Source organism: Rhyacophila brunnea, unplaced genomic scaffold, assembly GCF_057557595.1.
Source record: "Rhyacophila brunnea isolate RB1 unplaced genomic scaffold, BYU_Rbru_1.0 scaffold_18, whole genome shotgun sequence".
NCBI classification, from domain to species: Eukaryota; Metazoa; Arthropoda; class Insecta; order Trichoptera; family Rhyacophilidae; genus Rhyacophila; species Rhyacophila brunnea.
The window spans coordinates 38,410,902-38,431,615 of record NW_028232837.1 but is presented as its reverse complement, the minus strand read 5'-3'; positions in this window follow the sequence as shown (position 1 = coordinate 38,431,615).

The window sequence follows — 20,714 nt, the reverse complement described above, 5'->3', positions numbered from 1 at the left end:
TACCATTTGTTTTAATTATTATGAACACAATAATAATGTATACATATTAAAGTTTTGACAATCAGTCAAAAATAATATTGAATTCTACAGGGTGTTTTTTTAAGTTGATAAACATTTTAGCTGTAACATCATTATCAAAAGCAGTCTTAATTATGATGTTACAAGTGTTAAAATCGAAATAACTAATGACTTAAAACATTTCGTCAAATTTAATATAATTAATATTAAGAACATTTTTGTAAAATGGAATTCTACCAAGTAAATACTGCCTCAATTAATTAAAGTTTAAATTTATCTCAATTTTGTAGTTTTTTCGGTATCCATTTTTAACAACATGGTTTTCATCTATTATTATCTTCATGTTTTGTGTTTACGGCACGTATTCTTTTACTTTGTCCTTTTTATTCCTCTACAGTCTGATTTCATCCCTCTAGGAATTTAGTGGCATGCAAGATCTGTTCTCAAGATTCTCAGATATTTGCAGTATTATTGATTTCATCCATTCATATGGACAAAGCTCTTTCTCGTCCTTGCAGGCCTAACCTTATCTATCTAAGATCGATATCAGGTAGGTATAGAATTCTTCAAAATAAACTAAGATAATGTTTATACAAACATAATTGGAATAATTATTATAGCGTTACTATGTCTAATATAAGTAGGTACAATAGATTATAATATCCATAGGTACCATACAGGTGTATACCTTATGATTAATTGCTTAAGTACGCAAAGTTATGACAATAATCATAAAATATGCGAAAGTTTATAAATTAATAAGGTCCAGGTAAAAATTAATATTGGGCATCTAATGAATTTTTCATTGAAAAAAGGCAGTAATGGAAGTGTTAAATATTCAGATCATTTCGAAAATAAATTCAATTTTCATCAACTACATACAAACGATAGTTTAAATTAATTTATAATTATTAATGAGTCTACATAGACTATATTCTAAAAAATATTATTAATTATTTTTAATAATAACGATAGGTGTTAATATTAAATTACATAACGATTAATAAAACATACAATAGTCAATTGCTTGGACATAGAGTTGGGTATTTCTCGAAAAAATTTCAATCTCGAGGTTCGGGATTTCCCGAAATGATAAAATTTTGAATTCTCGAGATATCGGGAAATTGTAAAAAAAACTGTAAAAATCCTAAAATCAGTGTAAAGACAGACAAATTCGAAAAAAATATGATTTTTTTTATTATTTATGTAAGAAGACATACAAAATAGATGTAGAAAACAAAAAAAATCAAAACATTACTTATTAAAATAGACTTTCAATAAACACAGACTGTCAATTGCTGTGTCTGACAATCGCATACGCTTTTGAGACACAAAATTCCCTGATGTTGCAAAAATTTTGCTTATTTTGATTCGACGTTGGCTTTATTGTGTTACGATCAGTCTTTGAACGTTTTGTGTTTTCTGTCCACTTTTTCCATACAGAAAATCGTTTTTCGATTAATATTATAATGAAGAAATAATGAAGAAATGATGTAATAAAGTAATGAAATTAATGAAGAAATCTCGAGTCCCGAGAAAAGATTCTCGAGATCCGGGATTTCCCGAAATGTTAAAAATTTCAATTCCCGAGATTTGGGATGGAAAATCTCGAAAATTTCTCGAGAATTCCCATCGGGAAATTCCCGAAACCCAACTCTACTTGGACATAAGATAACATATTAGTTAATAAAGGGTTGTCTAAATTAGTAATTTTTAAAAAGTTATAGCAGCCATTTTATTCCCACCTAAATTGAAAATTTATGTTTGGTAGTGCTTGGAAAATTATCATGGAAAGATATTATACAGTTGTACAGCGCATACAAATTATTATAATTTATTACAATAATAGTGAATCTATTCGAACAACGTTTTGGGAATTATGTGAGATCTATAAGTAGTCGAAATAATCGACCTACAGAGCTTTCTAATAAAATTCGAGTTAAATGATAATGTTAAGAATTCAAGTCATCAAAAACATAAATGTACTGCTGAAAATATCAATGTTGTGAAACAAAGTGTGGATGAAAATCCAGAACAACCAATTACATGTCGTTTTCAAGCACTTGGACTATTTTATGGCAATACATGGAATATTCTACATAAAGATTTGCATTTGAAGGAATATAAAATACAAAGAACTTAAACCAATAATGATCATTTAGTGGGTCAAAATTTTATTGATTGGGTTTTATAACATTTATGCTTTACGCATTATTTAATGAAAAAATTATCTTCAGCGATGAAACTCATTTTTGGTTAAATGACTTCGTAAATAAGTACAATTATCGCATTTGGAGTAATTAAAACACATATCTTAATATAACTTTTACATCCACAAAAATTAACAGTTGGGCGTGATTTATGGTCTGGATGTATAATTGGGCCGTATTTTCGAACGAAAATGGCAAATGTAGTTACTGCCAATTTTAGAACGCTACAGAAATATGATTACTGTTTTTTTCTGGCATGAATTAGATGATTTTGATCTAGACACTATGTAGTTCTAACAAGATGGTGTAACATGCCATACAGCTTGTAAGACAGTCAACTCATTGGGAGAAAATTTCGGTATATAATATATGTATCTTATTTGATAACCCTATAAAAAGTGGTTTTATTTTATTTTTCGTACCTATAAAGTTTGCTTAAATACTTCTATAATATTGTGATATTATTAATAATTTGTAAGTATGATATATATTACGCATTGCATTAAATTAATATTGTTAGAAGGAGAAATCTCAAAATCGATTCCCGGAAAAAAATGAAAATTAGTAAAATATTCGAAAAAAAATCATACCCTTCCTTACCATGTTTTTTCAATTTACGTTAATGAACAAAATACATTTAGTTAAGAACATTGTATTTTCCCAGACGGTTTCTAGATGGAACACTCTAATCGATATATTAAAATTAACATAATATACAAAATGAACGCAATATTAATATAATTAAAAATTCACTGACAATAAATTATTGAATCTAAAACGAATTTACGTGTAATTTAATATAAAAAACGACATTGTTATGTTAAGATATATTCTATGTTATTCAACTACTATATTTTGGTGACAGTCTACACTCTACAATCTACATCATTGTATAGTTACGAACTTCGGCCACATTCAATGAAGATTGGTATGTCACATCATACGATAAGACATGCCGCAACGCCGTTAGGCTCACATCATATCTCGAGCTTTGCGGGCCGAGGTGCAAACGGCCATAGGGATTCCGGCAGAATTCGGGAGACCACAAGCGCCTAACCATCTACCTACCAAATCCGTCTAACCCACTTCCCCTTCAAGCCTTGCTAAGCCACTATCAGCTGTTTTACAGTCAACGACTGACAGGCTGTCACTGGGCACTTCCGTCGTCACTGGGTTTGCAGTTCATAAGATGAAAGATCAAAGCTGTTCAAAGGAATTCGGTTATTGATAATAATGATATTGCAAAACTCAAGAGTAGTTAATACATATAATATGACTGTACTTAAAAATATTTAAGAATATATGAAACCGTTTTTAACCAATAAATACTTTTTTTAATTGTGCAAGAAAAAACAAAAATAATAATAATTTGGAAAAACCTTAGAAATACGCATAAAAGAAAAAAATAGGTGCCTGGTCGAACTCGACCCCGCATCTATCGGATTCCAGCCAATATGCTTTAGAAATTCACGCATATTATGTACCATACCTAATTAATACGAAGTAATGAATATTATGCCATAGAAGTGTTCATCAATTTTTTATTGATGTTGGCAACCGGTTTTTGTAGTTTGAATCGAGGTACCTATAATACGTTTGATTACTATCTAGCTAAGATAAAAGTGTTAATTATTAAAATATTACATTACTAGTATATAATAGATCTATTATTAGTAAGAAATGCTTGTTAGTAAATCGCCTAATCGCCATATTGGATCTTTGCTATGGATAAAAAATAGAATATTATATTTTTTCAATGAGGCATTCAAACACGTATATTGTAAAAGTATATACCTACATACGTAATGAAATTGTTATTTAAATTTAATGTTATTTGTTTCATTATTTAACTCAGTGATATTCAAACTGTACGCTGCGGGGTCCTGGGGCGTTATATTAGTAACTGGTTTCAAAGGTATTTTTAGGAAGATTAAATAATAGTGAAGCTTAGAAGAATTTATGATTTAAAAAAAATAAGGATAGCTGTAGTGCCATTCCATTTGAATAGGAATACATGCGTTACTTGAGGGTGGTTAGTTAGGGAAAAATGCGAATAATATATTTTTAAAGTAGATGAGCGCCTTCGGAAAGACGATAAAATTTAAAAATCTGTATTTATTTATCAAAAATAATTAAGTAAAAGTAGGTAATGATTTTACATACAATTTGGAGACATTTTAAGTCTACTTAAGGGTCGATTGATTCAAAGATTTGAGAAACTACAGACTCACACAGGTACCCCACTAATTGGTAGGGTACCGTAAAATATATTTAGATATAAATGGCGTCATGAAAGTAAAAAGTTTTCAAACCAATGGTTGAACTAGTAGTATTGGTATTAGCTTGTTACACAACATGGTTCAAGACTAAATTATTGATTTATTATGACGCATTAAGATAACAATAAATTTTATTATTGTCCTCTAATCGCTTAAACTTTACGTAAGATCTGGTTTACCTAACAATTTTATTCAACAGACGTTTATATAATCAAAGCAATACAAGATGTAAACATTTTTTTATTTTGGTGACCATTATATTATAATATTGTCTGTCACATTTGTCTAAAGAATTTAATATATTTTTTACAATAAATTATATTATCATATTATATTACTATTTTACAGCTTTCATTTCACATGTACACTACCTTATTATTATATGGCATATCGTTGCTGTAGGGTTGGTTTGTCGAATAGACCAAATGTCAAATGTTCGGGAGATGAAAAACAAATTTGATTATCCTATATTTAAATACATGAAGGCATTTAAATTGTTGTTTTTACTGCATATGAATGCTGTTTTCATTACAAAGCAATTTAAAGAAAAGGGTAATTCTGGTCCATTTAGATACAAAAAATCATTCTGCATTCAAAGGTCGATTTCGACAAAAACGGATATTCGACAAACCAATCCTATAGCGACGATATTACTATACTATAAAACATTAAAAACTTGTTTAGTAACATTATAAATACAATTTTTATTATTGATACTACAGCCGGTGGTGGGTTCTGGTCCCAAATAAAATAATTTCCCCTTATCTCTTTCCCTTCGTCTTGGATCGCCCATTGGATATGTCAAAAGTATAAAAAGTTATTTTTATTAAATGCACACAAATGAGTCATATTATTATTATGAGTTCCGCCGGTTTTTATACGTCAAGGGCTACGACACACGGTGCTGCAAGATGCCATGTTTACGCCGTGTTGATGTGAATACTAGGTCAGTTTGATTGTGCCGGATGTGCATATACAATGCAAAACACATCTGGCAGGCACGTTTAAGTACCATACTTTAATTTTCTGCAATTTTCAGCATCATGTGTATAATATCTACTTCACTGTAAAGTTTTTTTTTTATTAAACTGTCATATTTTTTACGACCATGTCCGATCCTGATAGGATCATGGGCATCCACAGAGTAGAGGTTTGTATTATAACAAAGTGTTGTTTTTCCAATACTCGATGCATGGCAGAGTTCTGTCAGGAACATCATCTGTAAGGGATCTTGGCATTACGTTTGAGAGTAGACTGACATTTATTAGCCATATAGTTATCATTTGTAACAAGGCGCTTAAAATGTTGGGCTTCGTCATGCATACTTCCCGGGTTATTACGGATTTTACAGTATTAAAACTTTTATTTAATTCTTTAGTTCGAAGCAGACTTGAGAATGGGTCTATTGTTTGGATACCACATCAGTTGAAGTATGAACTTGTGGTGAAGAGGGTTCAAAAGAAATTCTTGAGACTCCTTTACTTGAGGTTGTATGGATACTATCCGTGGCTTTATCCAACTGACTTTCTCTTAGGCATGCTTACATACTGCAGTCTGCAATTTAGAAGAAATCTTTATTTAGCTACGTATTTTATATAATAAAGAGGTATAAATGAGAACTCTGCCATTCTGGGCCATCAGTTGTTTATTCTCCCAAGGTGCAGAACCAACCTGCCACTGATAATGCCAATTGGGAGGGCGATAACTATGTTCAACGAAATTGCTTTGGGAGTTGATATATTCCACCTTCGCGAGAATGAGTTTAGGTGGACGTTGTTTTATAAATTCTTAAAATAGGGTCTGCTTAACTCATCCGGTGTACTTCCTTGTACCTATCTAATTTATATTTTTTGTATATACATATTTCTACTGTTTAATAACATACTATCTATCTCTTTTTTATGTAATACTGTTTTATATTTCCTTATTTCTATATGTCATGTTGTGAACGTCTTAAAATTATAATTTGTAATGTCCACAATATGTTAAAAATCAATAAATTGAAATTGAAATTGAATTAACAGATTTTGTTTTTTACGAGAAATGGATGTCAGCCACTTGCTCAACCAATTAGGTCCATACCCTGACTCACACACAAATTAAAAAACAATATGTGTACTTGCCAGACCCAGGATTTGAGCCTGGAAACTACGGCGTGATAGTCCAACGCTTAAGCCGCGCGGCCACCGTGGGTGTCAGTCATATTACATATTCATAATATGTTTGGTCAGATTGCCTGCATAATTCAGTACATAGGAAATATGTAGAAAGAATTGAGTGGTTCACAAGCATAGTGAACCTAGTCCATTCTGGTTATTTTTGAGTAAGCTAGGTTCAAACAAGATATTTGAGTATTTCTTATTAAATTTATTATCGTATATTGTATCGGTTAAATATTCTTTGAAGTATGCATATCTTTAGTAGGTATGATATTAAAAGGTTTTTTTAAAAATTATTTTTCTCAACAGGATTAATACATTAATAAATAAGTACAATATGAGATATAAAACAAAAGGATAAGTAATGGTTCCTATAACAAGCGAACACAGAAAGCATAATTAAATCAAATTTACATTAAATAATAAATGAAGTTATGAAAAATACATTGGAGAGAGCTATTAAAAATGATCAAAAGAAAAACCCCTTAAGTAGTATTTTTAATAAAGTTAAAAATAAAATATACCTAGGTATTGAAAAACATAAAAGTATAAAAATATATAAAAAGAAGATAGAAAATATTTTATTAAAAATTAAAAGTCGATGTTGACAATAATAAATAATACCTACGGGTATGAATCAAAAGCTCCAGCTAGTGGATAAAATATTCATAGATATTTGTGAATATTAAATATCTATAACGTGGATATAGGCTTGTTGTGAAACCTATTAAAATCTAAACTAAATCGAAGTGTAATATAATGTAAACAATATATTATTTAAATTTAAATTACTCGAAAGTATCTGATATCGATAGTACATAATATAATATATATCTTTTGCAATCTAGAATCTAAATGCTATAGCTAACAAAACAGCGGAAGATTTCACAATACTAAAGCATTTCGGTCAGTAAAATATATTGGTGTTGAAGCATCCTCCCTAAAACAACCCTTTCCATGTACATCCCCTCCCGCTTCCGTCCCCACCCCGATCTCGGGTAGGGGGAGAAACAATAAGGGTGTGTAATTTGACGGCGATTCTCCATTCATTATCAAATTACATTTTAAGGGTGCTTCCAATATTGAGAGTTACTTAACACTTCTGGCGCCTAATTACGTAGTCGACAAAATATATTATTAGTCGTCGAAGAATTAAATTATTCCTTACAAATATATATAACTTTGTTTTATTTATATTACATATTCAATCATTGATTTACATTATAATAACAGTTTAATTATATACTTCTAGTATTCTATATTATAAAATTAGGTATTTTGTTTTGAAATAATTTAAGCGGGCGCGTGAACAGAAATATTTTTGAAGCATATACCTGTATTGTATTAAATACAATTACTATTATATAAACCTAAATGTTATATTGGTATATTAAATGACTGCGTATAAGGACGTTTTGTTGACGTGGGCTCAGTATTAATCATTAGTAATCGCTACTCGCACTAACTCCGACATTTGATAACATGCCTAATACAAAAATACTAATGCTTACTACTAATTCGGCTTATTCACACGTGGCGGTATTATTGATGATTAGCACTAAGCCCGTGTGAACAAGATTTAATGCGTAATAAATTATACTCGAAGGGGGGTACATACCAAGAGAAGGCAAATCGAAGAACGAATGTGAAATATTAAAAAAAAACATAAAACATAGGGTAGCCATGTGACCCATATTAACGGAATATTTAGAGTTTTTTTTTTATATATTTTGTCCCAATGTCGTAATGAAGGTTGTCGGGATAGTTGAATGTCTTTTATTTACGTAATTATTGGCGATTAAGTTATATTCTTAATATATAATAATTGAGAATATTATTTTTAAATATATTGAGATATGTGTTACAATAATTATCATTTTATTTCAACTGAAATTTAAAGAATATTGATGATTCTTCTATAAATGATTTTTTTTATCATAGTATTAATTTTTGAATTTTGAATTCATGAAAATCATCAATTATTTCGGTTTTCATATTGCAACAGTAAAATATTTAAATGTTGAAATTCAGTAATTGAAAAAAATGATGACACTGTAGTATTAACAATGTAACTGTCCAAATTTGTAGAATGAAATAATGAATGAACTAAAAAAACCAATTCATAATTCTGTTTAAAAAATGGTTCTCACTGAAAATTCCCAAATTCACATTCCTGAAAACTGGTTACCCTACCTATATTCATATTTAATAGTTTAAAATGTATGACTAATGTATCAAAATTGGATCGAAAAATAAAACATTATATATCTGAATGTCTCAGTAGAATTACTTATATACGCAGAATTGTAATTCTTCGTACGGAAAAGGTTGTCAGGAAATATACTCACAAAGTTATATTTTAAGGGAAAGTTTTCTTATAAATTTATTCTGTGTATTCGTATACTTAAAAAACGTCTGCTGTGAAATTTCCTTTGATGTTATTAAACATTAAATTTGTAAATACCTCGATACCACGTCATTTTCAAGCTTTCGATTATTGCTTATCTTTTAAATAATTATCTTATACATTAAGATGCTTTACGTATTTCGTTTTTAAAATTCTATTTTATAGTTTAATTTAATTTTTTTTAAATATTGTTGTTTTTTTATTTTATTTCTTTTCCATAAAATTATTTGTTACTTTGTTTTCTTCTGTTAGTTGATTTACCTGTACTTTTTATTCTAAATGTCATGTTGTAAGCTTCTTGAATTAATAATTTGTTATATTATGCTCACTGTGTTTTTTTTTTAAATAAATAAATTAATTAATTAAAAATGCTCTGCTTCCAGATACGATTTACGATTTTACTCGCTGGGTCACTCGTTCGAATTCCTCTGAATCTGAATTCTATGCTTTATAAACTTGTGTATTTCTAGCCTAACGTAATTACGAATATACATATTGCATAGTATTGATATACTACCATTATATTATTAAATATTATGATTATTAATGGGTTCGCAATATATTATGGTGGTTTAATGAAGATAAATATTAAAATTATTATGTTTCTCTTCGTTTTCGTTGATTAAATTAAATTATGAAATAATTCAAATTCAAATCTATTTATTTTTACATATAGTGAACTTTATAAATTATTAATTTAAGAGTTCATCACATGACATTTAGACACAACGAAATATTATTAAAACAGTAATATATAAAAAAGAAATAGATCAGTATTAAGTTATTAAACAGTAGAAAAGTGTTAACACAAAAAAATAAATCTGATACAAGTAAGTATTATACGGAATGAGCTAAGCAGACTTTATTTTAAGGATTTATAAAACAACGTCCGCCTATAAATACTCATCTCACGTAGGTGGAATATATCAACATCCTAAGCGATTTTGTTGAACAAGTTAGAGTTAGTAGCGAGTGAGTAGTAGCGAGAGAGTGAGTAGAGAGAGCAAGAGAGTTATTGTCTTCCCAACTGGCATTACCAATGGCAGGTTAATTTTGCTCCTTGGGAGAACAAACAACCGATGCTCCCGATTTCTAAGATAGTTATCACTTACCAGGGACACACATGCCAATAGATAGTACCAAGAATATATACGTCCATATATAATGTCTCGGACGAACGAAATAGAATGGTTTTTTAGACATTCATCGACGAGTGGTGACATCTATCATTATGACCTACATTAATTATAGATTATTCTTGATAATATATAAATAATAATTATATTATAAATTATAAGATTTAAAAACAGCTGATATATTTTTTAAACTAGTTTTTGCGCTAGAATAACATTAAGGTATTAGCAGCTCGAAGGTGTTAACAGCTTGATTATAACAGAATTGTGAAGGCAAAACATAAAATAAAGGTGGGTTGAGACGGACATTAAATGATATCATTAATTTATTCATCATCGTCTATAACCCCTTTAGCGGAGCAATTTTTGTCACGGCCCACTCGCTTTGCCGCCGTACTATGGAACCTTTACGTACGTACTTAAAAAGACGTCAAAGCATAATTTGAGATCATTTTCATAAATTATTTAATCACATTTTCTAGAAAATAAGCCGGATAGACATCATTAACAACGTCAAACGCAGAGAATATATACATTTAAAAATGATTCGTTGAGAAATATTACAAAAATCAAATTGTCTAAATGAATGCAAGCATATTACATTAAATTGTAATATTTTAAGTAAAAGTCTCGTATTAAATTTATAAAATTCGGCAAAACTTTATTATAAGAGTTATCTAGATTTTGTGTTAGAGCTGGAGACGTAATTGGAATCGAGCCTTGGAACCCCAACGACTCAAGTCGAACTGTGAAATCGGGGTTCAGAATTTTGATTTAATAGATCTGAACATAGAAACGGAACCCTATTTAATGTTTACACTAGAAATGAACACGGAATCGAATATTTTTTTAAAGTTTCTAGCCCGAATTGTGATAGATTTCAAGTAAAGGTATATATTTCTGAGGTTAATAAAAATTATGTATGTTCAATGAAGAGTGTAATATTCTTAAATAAATTATGTATTTGTGGGGGTCATGGTGTTGTGGAGGAAGAAGTCAAGATTTGGTGGTTGCTCCGATGGATGGAGGAGCGAGTTTTATTTGCAGCGTAAACAGTCGGTAAAAGAGTATGTTACAGTAGATATGATACAATACTTATGATACTATTCCGAGGTCTGAGTCTTGGTAGAATGAGATGTTATGCGGAGCGATACAGAAACTGAAATACTAACAGACCGGGAAATTATATTTGAGTGACATGTCCAATGAATTATGATCCGATATTTATTGATGTACTCACAATCTAAATAATATCTTGAAAAGAATATTTAGGAAATAATTATTATAATTGAGTCAGCTACTCTATATTGAGTTTACGTCATTGGATATGGCTGACTATGTGAAAAAACGGATATTGCGGAAATTATAATTGCCGTAAGCTATTTAATGAGTTTGCCGTAATTGGACACTACACGGGAAATGGATATTTGGAACTTGTAATTGTGGTCAGTTATTTAATATCAACGATCAATATGCTGACATGGATTGAGTTGTTTATCCCCATATAGTATTCAGCCATATCAGTCGTAGCGGTTCTAATTATGCACATAACTCCTTTATTCGGCGCTCTTGTTTAAATTATAATTTATGTATTTCTCCACCGTTGATCCTTTTAATAATTCACCTGTTTCATTTAAACATGCTATCTCCAAAATTTTGTATAAAAAGATATATAATGTATTTGCTTATACATATATATATATATATGTATATTCTTTTATTTTTTATGTTACTTTTTTTTAATCTTTTGTATATCATTTAATTATTCATTATTCTTCCTCATTTTTCTCATGTAATCTTCTTATGTACTTTCTTTATATTTATGTTATTTGTACTCTCTATCTTGTTAGGCTTAACTATATTATAATGTATATATGGAAACTTTGCTGGTTTCAAAAACTTTTTATTATTATATTTTAAATTTCTGTAATCAATATGTAACTGTTTGTTTTCCTTAATAAATGAAATAAAAAAAAACATTAAATAAAAAAAATACTTTACGCTAATGCACAATGTTATAAAAACTAATAATATAGAATGTTATTTAAAATATTAAAAAAATATATTTATCATATTCGTTATACTACGGTAACCCGTTTCCGATACATGAAAATGAAATCAGTGCCTTGAGTGAGTAGTTAGATGGGCAAACAGAAAAATATCCAAAAAGTATCAACACAGGTAAAAGAATCTATGAAACTTTTAATGGTACATGATTTTAAACATCTTTTTATTTTAGAAATACTTACGCAAGTCGTTATTCAATCTTGCTAACGGATCCCCATATTCTATATTTATCTTGTCGCTAAGTAGTTTGTAAGTCCGCTTGTAAAACATGCTTAAAACAAACAAACAGGGACGCTTTATTTTCGTTTTCTGCTTCTTCAATAATCAGAAGAATTATATAAAGTATAAATTGCCATACGCTGAAGACTTACGAGTTATTTAATATTTGTATTTATAACATCTGTTTATCGTAAAAGATTTATATGTTGAGACTTTCGCACATAATTTTTACAAAGATTGATTGTTAACCATTATTTCAACATCTCTTCAGAAGGTTGAGGGTGAAACGGTACAAAAAAAAACTCGCAAAATAAAACTCATATTATGATGGTGACGTTGTCTTTTCCTTTAACTCTTATTATCTAATTAAACTAAAAAACTACAGCTATCATATCAGATTTTCAGATTGTCACCGTGTATTATTTTTCCATCTTTCCCCGACGTTTCCTAAATCAGACCTTTGTATCGCAGTATCAGAAGCCAGAATTTTAAGATGTTATTAAAAAATTATTGCTAACATTCAGAGCTCGAAACCGACCGGAATGTACCGGAGTGCCGTTCCGGTTCATAAAATCCCCAAAAAAATCGCTCCGTCTCGTGGAAATATTAATTCGACCGTCTGAACGTCGGCTCGTCCATGTACACTGCGGTACTGCAGCACCCCCAAGCAAATTGAGACAAATGTTATATTATAACATACATTAATTTATGTATCTTCTTCTTGGTCGTGCACTCATGGCTGAGGATCATGACCACATTTAAATTTCGTCATCCTTTGAGCGCCCAAGACTTTCCATCCTTCTCGATCTTCCGCTTCTCTCAGGGCAGAATGGATGGTGCCCCCAGTCAGCTCTTTTACTTGGTCGCTCCATCGCGCAGACGCTCTTCCTCTGCTTTGCCTTTCCTGGAGGCTACCCAAAACTACCAGTCTCTCCAGGTTGTCCGGTCCGCGCCTGACAATATGTCCAAAAAACTGCAGAATTCTTCTCAGATATATCGTCGAGAGCCGTTCCTTTATCTTCAATCTCTGGATGATTGACTGGTTCGTCCTGTGCTCCGTCCAAGAAATGCAAAGCATTCAGCGACAACACCACATCTCAAAGGCATCAATTGCCTTCCGTTCCCTTGCCTTCAGGGTCCACGACTTGACTCCGTATAGAAATATCGAGAACACTAATGTTTGCACAAGCATCATTTTTGTGGCAATCGAAATTCCCCGATCCTTCCATATAGTGGTAAGGCGCGTCATCGCATTTTTTGCAATCTGTGTGCGTCTCAAAATTCCTTGGACTGACCGGGTGACAAATGTTGAAGTTCTCAGTCGAATGGGGAAGGACCAAGAAGTTCTACGTAGTATCAAAACCAGGAAACTACAATACCTCGGCCACATTATGAGAGGACAAAAATACAGCATTCCCCAACTTGTCATTCAAGGAAAGATCAATGGGATTGGGAATGGGAATTTAGTGGCTTAAGAACCTCCGTGATTGGTACGAGTGCAGCTCCACCAAACTGTTCCGGGTAGCAGACGACAAATATAAGATCGCCTTGATGGTGGCCGACCTCCGCTAGGGGATGGCACAATAAGAAGAAGAAGTGCGCTTTCTTATTTGCGCTTCGCAACCGCCCTTTCCACTGATGGTTGATCCCAGATATATAAACTCGTCAACTGTTTCGAGGATTTGGAGTGTACTTGGTGTTGGTAGAAGGTTGGCCCGATCAACAACCATTAACTTGGTCTTATTCCTATTAATAAGAAGGCCGTATTTGCGACTCTCTTCCTCTACCCGGTGTAACAGCTCTGTGAGTTCTCTTTCATCAGCAACGATTGGTGTGGTATCATCTGCGAATCTTAAGTTGTTTATTTTCTGGCCACCAATTGATATTCTGCCCTACCAATGATTTAGGGTTCTTCGCATTATATGCTCTCCATATATATTGAATAACTGGGGAGATAAAACACATCCTTGACGAACTCCCTTCTCGGTTCGAAAATTATCAGAAAACGCACTATTCACATTATGTATATTATATGTAAATATCAATATTATTTAGCGTGTAATCAACTCGCCTGCTGCGATACATCCAATGTCCAATAATATTATCATATAACGCGGTAGGTACTTGATTTTGCACAGTACCGATTTCAATACAATATTTTCGAGTGGGCGAAGGAGGAGCGCCGGCAGCGGTACTCTCAGCTTCGTACTGCCGGTCAGACAGTCCGTTTTCAGTATTTTTCCGTTTCTGTGTCGTGCGTAAGCACGCACGACAGAACGAGGAAAGAAATATAGCTATAATGATTTATTAACATTGTTAAAATTTATTTCTTCAAGCAATTTATGCAAAGTTCTTTATTTTAATTATTTATATTTAATTTTGATGTTAAAAGTAAAATATAATCCAAATAAACATTTATCTTTATTTTTAATCAACCGCAGCATCTCCAAATATTTTATCTCCGAGCTGCCACTGCTTATATGCAATAAAAAAAGTTATTTTTTTAAATACATATTACACAATAATTATATTATAAAAATTTTAATATTTTCGTATAATTATCGAGCGGTCGGGTTCGTTATATTTTCCATTTCTAGCACTGCTAACATTTAATTATTGTAATAATAATACTAAAAATAAAGATTAACTTTTATACATTCATTATATTATGACGTACATTAAGGGTGTGCATTATTTATTTTGTATGCCTTAGGGATACGCGAGGCAAAATGTTTGGAGGCCATTGATTGAGATAAATATTGGGATAGAATAATTGAAGCAAACAGCTGATTTAAATTGAAAATGCATTGTAGTAATAGGTAGATACTCGGCATTTGATTTAAGGGTTTCTTGAATTAGTTTGGTCTCCCAATCCTCGCCTCGAGAGCTAAAACCTTATCCCGATGGCCGTTAAATCTCATCGAATGAGTTTCTCTTTGCCCGAATACAGTTGCCAGTCAAGTAACTCTTCTATACTATATTACATTATGTGCTGCATATTTCGTACCAGGGTTTCTAATCGGGAATAGATTTTACTGAAATTAAATTTAAAAAATTGTTTGAATTTAAATTATGTACTAACTAACTTAATTCTATGTACTAACGCAGTAATTCTCAATATTTATATATTATAACCCTTGCAGTATTTTATAAAATCTCGGAAAACTCCTTATCTAGCTGAGATATATTTAAGTCCAGACAGGATACATTCTAAAAGAAACGTGTAAAACGTGGAAGCCAAACTATATAATGATCCAAATATGAAAAGGCCAACTATCAAAGCGGAATAAATGTCTGGATCTGGAACAATGTGAGCAATCGAAGAGTTAAACACCCTGAATAAATACATTTCACTCATCTATCCGTCTCCGTCTTCAGAGTTGTCAAAAATTGAAGAGTAACTGGCAGTATAATAATAATCGGTGTTGCTTTCTTCATAACTGTATATTCTACTTTCTTAATTATCGCACTAATTATATTTAACCAATACCTACATACTAAAAGTATATTATTTTTTATATTTTTTTGAAATTTTTAAATAAATTATTATCAATAACTCACTTCTGGTTTATATTACTTATTGTTTCACGATTTTTTAAGTAGGGCCCGATCCAAATCCTTCATTTATTTTGGATTTGTTTAGATATGGTATAGAAACATCAATGTCGGCCGTTATTGCTTCATCACAAGGGACGTGTACGCATAAAATACATCGGCCTCACTTGCCCGACATTGCAAACTGCAATTTTTGCTGCTCGTTTACGGGCCCCTTTAGGTTTTAAGGCTATACTTCAGCTGAGGCATGATCTAAAAAGATCGTGACTAGGCGATGCGCGGATTGTGTAAATGACGCGAGCCGAACGAAATATAATTTGTCATAAAAAATCAACATGCATCCTTTTAATATTATGTTTATTATTATATTCGTAATAATTATAGTATATTCATTGATATGTTTTCTTTTTCAAGTACATGCGGAACGTTTTTTAATCACCTTTACACGATTTAAGAATATATTCCTCCAACGCCATCACAAAAAAATTGACGTGCTCACACCTCTCTGTCAGTCTCCGATTGGCGACTACTGCAAAATTTCGTTCAACCTACTATTGAAAATTATTTGCTGTTTCACTTAAGTATGCTCTTTACTGTTTTGGTACACAGTTCAAACCTGTGACTGACATAATTTCTTATTTAGGAGCACACCTACAACAAGGTGTGGTAGATATTGATCTAGTGATTTCTTTCATTAGGTACTCAACATTGTAAAATTAAAAAAATATATTTCAGTAAGAGTCACTGAAACCCTATTTGAGTACAAATAATATAGAAAGAATACAACATAGTCCGGTTATTGACTGCAATAATTTATCGATCAGAGACCCTATTTTATATTACCTACTGGCAGGCTAAAGCCAACATTGTAAGTCACAATATTGGCTCGCAAGCTTTTTATTATCATCTAAATACGATTTTAAAATGTAGCCTGAGAGGACACTAAAAGAAGAAATGTTGCCGCATTGTATTTATGTTGGTAATATCTATGCGGCTATACGCTATTAATCCAGATAGACCGATCGGAATATATTATAGTTATGTACATTGTGCACTTTTTTCTACAAGTGAATTGTTGTAAATCGTTTAGCAGTATCAAATAATATACAAGAGTTAAGAGAAACGTTATTTTAGCGAATAAATTTTCATTTAAGTAGAGAAAAGTTTTCACAATTTTGTTTTACAAATTTATATTTTACAACATAATTAATGAAATAAAATATTCATATTTATTTATGTAGGTACTATTTACATAACGTGGAACAACCAATTTTATTCACTCACAATTAACAGGTTTTGGAATGGACAACGATGCAAATAAAAAACGGAATGCTCTCCTTTACCCTACTATTATGACTATTGTTGCATCATCATCATCATTTTCACGAAATTTCAGGTGTAACACAGCGACTCTAAAGCGCAAAGCCCACATACGGCGGCACGGCGAGTGTGCGAGTTTTTAGCGTTTGGTGTTTGTGGATATTTTTATATATTATCGCCTAGACGTCTACACCTTCTCACTAAACGAGTGATTAAAAATTTTCAAATTATAATAATACAAATTATCTGAAAAACCCTTAATAAACCTTAGATGGAGTGAGAATCTAATACGCGTCTTTTGCTTACCGGTCGAGAAATCTAACACCTACTTACTACGTACTATCTACTTAAGTATCTTTCATACTGATAATAATTTTTAACACTAAAGATGACTTAGAATGTTAACATTGATCACATTTCGTCAACAGAAATCTACAATCATTTATATCAAGACAGTATTTTGCATTATTACAATTTTTGTGTGACGTTCTTATATTTGAAAATGCTTTGCATACTAAAAACCAAGATCAAGTCCTGAATAAATAAACGTCATCAAATATCATCATCATCATCATCAGCCGGGGTCAATCCACTGCTGGATGAAGGCCTTCCCAAGCTTCTTCCAACTCTCTCGGTCCTGTGTCGTTCGCTACCACGTACTTCCGCCGAACTTTACCAGTTTGTCAATCCAGTGGCTTTTAGGGCGACCCTGTGGCCGTTTCGTGCCCCTTGGGTATCACTGGATGACGGCATTTGTCCAGCGGCCGTCCTTTCGGCGAGCAATGTACCCCGCCCATCTCCATTTCAGCTGTTTGGCAACGTCTATTGCATCGCGTACTCTTGTCTGCTTCCTAACCCATTCGTTTCTCTTTTTCGTCATCAAATATATTTTATATAATTATGTAAAAGAACAGCCGTTGATGATAAAAATAGTAAACTAGAGTTTTTGCTCAAATCACATCATTTATTCAATATAAACCCTTTGTGATGAGGATTCATTGTTGAAAATTCACTCAATCTTTTGACTACATATACATTTTATTAATTTAAAATAAACATTTTCACAAACAATATAATATTACAAATTTAAATCAGCCACAGTTTCAAACCCTTGAACCAAGTTTCTGGTCCAATGAGGGCAGATTAATAATAACGACTTTTTATGATTTTTTCTAGTGTACTCGTATATCTGAGGCGTTTTCAAGTTATGTATATTCAATATAATATGGAATGTTACATTCTCAAAATCTTGTGATATAAGAAATGGTTTATTAAAAATTGTTACCAAGTTCAAGTAGACTAAAATATTTGGCGAGAGCCGGCCGTCGGTTTGTAATTACAAATTTAGTTAGTAATTAATATTCCTTGATTTAATACACAAAAACCGATAGTCAATAATAACGCAATTTTATAGGCATTTCATGTGTGACCTACTAATTTAAATTGTTGTACTTAGATAGGAGGCTCATAACATAATTGATTAATGCACTGATTGTCGCGACACCAATGGTTATACGGGTTCAAATCCCGTCGAGTTTCGTATTTTTTTTCAATTATGATTTATTTTAGTAAATATTATTTGAGGTGTTTTCAAGTTAGTATGTTAAACTACTTTATTATTAAATTACTACTTTATTATTAAATTCTACTAATATTTTTCATATACTACAGCCTTTTCAGAGATATGGTCATTTTAATTCTATTTATTTAATTTAATAAAATGTATTTTTTTATCGTACTTATTCCATTTTTATGAAGTAGAATAAGTATTGAATTAAATTAATAAAACAATGCATTTCCACCATGAATTGACAGTTAACACAATACAAGAAACAGTTTCTCTAGATAAAAGTTTACTGATTGTTTAGAGTAACCTAACCTAAAACATATCTTAGGTGGGTACAATAATTTGTTTGAAATAAATTAAATATAAATTAACATTCCATTTGCTCGGTTTTGCAAAGCTGTATCTGTTGTAATGCCGGTGAGATTTATACTTCCGATCTGTTTTTTGGCAAAGATATAAGACAAATTAGATTAAAATAGCTTTTTGGCAGACGTGACTAAATTTATAGGCAAAACTGTTTCAAGTTGTAAGGAGAGTCAATTAATCATAAAAAGTGTTTGAGGAAAAAAATGAAAAAAATATAATCAGCCTTCAATGACTTGCTTCTGAAGGTGATTAATGAAATCAAAAAGGCTTTTATTACTGACTATCAAAAAAAGTTAAAGCGAGAAACTTTTGTTAGGTAAATACATCTATTTTTCTGGCAGTAATCTACCTTTGTTAAAAATGTCGATATTCAAGTGAAAGTTTTTTTATGCCACCCTAAAAAGTAATTCTTTGGCTTTAGTTTACACAAAGGAACATGTCAAGATAATTTAAAGTAAAAAAAAGGATCTTCATCTTTACACAACTTTCTCTCCCAGCCTTGCTAAAATTATTATTTTATGTGAACGATGATGTTGTAAATTTTATTATGGCAATTCATTCGAATCTCCAAAAATGTGCAATAATTATTAGAATTTAAAATCAAGGCACCAATTGTAAACCTGGTGACTACTGGTTGGTTCCCTTTACATTCTTTTTAACACAGACAATGAGGAATAAGTTGCGATTTAAACTAAATGAAAAAGCGTGGTCAACAATAACTAGAAATTGGTATACGAAACGGTTTCTTGCAAATATATTTATTTTGTCATTTTGATCGTTGTGCAGAAACAAAATATATAAGTAATACTAATACTGTTACATATTATATTAATTAGTTACTTATTTATACAAATGCTCCATATATTATATTTTTTCCTGTGCCTAAACGCAATGGTATTTTGATAATGCTAAATAATTTAAATACTGTTGTTTTAATTTATTTTCTCAAACGATATAAAACAACGTGAGGTATGAATTTAAAAATAAATGGGAAAAAAATCGTCAAATTAATTCTTAGCACTATACTATTTATCACCAGTCTATGTATAATATATTTATATAATATTATATGTATAAACATATTTTGCCAATCATTTAAAATACTACTTCGTAATAATGGATAATTTGGATAGTTTTCACATTAATTATTCAACCATATTGTTATAAATGACTTTTCCTATTACTCTCTTATTGTATTATTGTTAAATTGATGTATATAATTAAACTTACTTTTGACTTTTTAAAGACTACTACACTACACTATTGTAATATTTTTAATATAATTTTATTTTTAAATATCAGAAGGTTCCAAATTTAAATATATGACTAACATTTTAATAACAATTCATTACGAAGAGGTAAAGTGTTGTCAGGTAGCAGCGATGGAATGGTGAGGTGAGGTACAGAAGAGCGA